This window comes from Triticum dicoccoides, chromosome 3A (genome assembly GCF_002162155.2).
Source record: "Triticum dicoccoides isolate Atlit2015 ecotype Zavitan chromosome 3A, WEW_v2.0, whole genome shotgun sequence".
In the NCBI taxonomy this organism is placed as follows: Eukaryota; Viridiplantae; Streptophyta; class Magnoliopsida; order Poales; family Poaceae; genus Triticum; species Triticum dicoccoides.
Window position 1 is genome coordinate 727,538,933 of NC_041384.1, and position 1,615 is coordinate 727,540,547.

The 1,615-nt window shown below is 38.0% G+C and overlaps 1 non-coding gene across 1 annotated transcript; it reads right to left on the bottom strand.

The window, feature by feature from the left end:
* Positions 1–730: 730 nt before the first annotated feature.
* On the bottom strand, positions 731–803 carry TRNAK-CUU. The gene has a single exon. It is a non-coding gene; the product is annotated as a tRNA-Lys (tRNA).
* Between the last annotated feature and the right edge of the window lie 812 nt (positions 804–1,615).

Below are 1,615 nucleotides of genomic sequence, written 5' to 3' on the forward strand. Positions count from 1 at the left end.
TTTGGCCGCCATGTCTGGTTAGGTCACCTAGGAAATTTGGATTTCGTCCCTGTAAACATTTGTGATGGATGAATAAAAGCTTTGCGAGTTTGTCTCAAAAAAACCAGTCAGAATCTTTCGTCCCTGAGTTTTGGCCACCATGTCTGGTTAGGTCACCCAGGAAATTTGGATTTCATCCCTGTAAACATTTGTGACGGATGAATAAAAGCTTTGCGAGTTTGTCTCAAAAAAAACCAGTCAGAATCTTTCTCCCTGAGAAGAAAACCAGTCAGAATCTTTCGTCCGCCCATGGACGAGACGACATCGTGTTACAGACTTGCTTTCAAGTGAACGATGATGGAATTCTTTCACCAAGTGAAGAATGATGTTGTCATATCTCGCTTTCAGGCCATGACAAAGTGTATGGTTGTGTTGTAATTTACTTCTCTATTTTGTATTGTTCTTAACCTTTTGAGATATTGTTTCTATTGTGAACAATTTGTATATGTATTCGTATTTCCGTGAAGCAGTTGGCTTCTTTGTTAGGGTGAAAAAAAAACTGAACACCCAAAATTGAATTCCCGGATCCTCCACTAGCTGCAATGGGTGTTTTATGTTTGGTTTTCGGTGCTTTGAGGATTAGGTTTGCAACCTCTTTTCAGAGGAGATGCAAATCTCATTGACATCTCGATGGTAATGACATAACTCTAGACAAATTCTACTAAAATCAAGTTAAACTACAAAAATATGTTGCCCATTTTGGGGCTCGAACCCAAGACCAGAATGTTAAGAGCCTTGTGCTCTACCGATTGAGCTAGACGGGCGAGCTGCCATGATTTCAAAATTTTGAGATTATACTTTAGGAAATATTGAGCAATGCGAAGTATGCACAAAAGTTTAAAACGGAAAAAATGAGCAGACAAACACTGAAAAGTTCCCTGCACCTCATACTCGCATTGATCATAGGTTGGAGCTCCTAAAACAAACATAGAACTTAATGATAAATTTTTGAATCTGAAAACTCAACATTTCTTAGTTAGTGCCATGAGGAAAATAAATCACCAATTCGCATGGCATAATACAAACCATAGAATCATGCGTTGATCGTAGTAGTAGTAGTAGTAGTAGTAGTAGTAGTAAATACAAACCTATAATTGAAACCATAACTATGCTTCGTGCAAAAAAAGCAAATACAAACTTTTTGGAAATATTTGAAATAACTGCTTATACCAGGTATTGGGCATACAAGAACATTATGTAGTACCCCCGCAAAAAAAGAACATTATGTAGTATTAAATAGTACCAATAACAAGGATTGAAATATAAACGAGATTGAAATGGTGGAGAGGTCAAGAATAGATTAAAACCACCCGCAAAGAAAAGGAATAGATTGGAATAGCTTGAACATGATTGAGGATTAGACGTAGGCACGCACACCACCGCAAAGTATTTTCTCTGAAGTTTATGTTTCCATTTGCTTCATCTTTAACCTCCACGTGTTTGATGAGCCAAATTTGCGGTATTGCCCCTCCACGTGTTGCAATGGGTGTTTTATGCTTGGGTTTCAGTGCTTCGAGGATAATGTTGCAACCTTCGTGAGAGGCGATGGTAATCAAATTGAATTCTCGATGGTAAT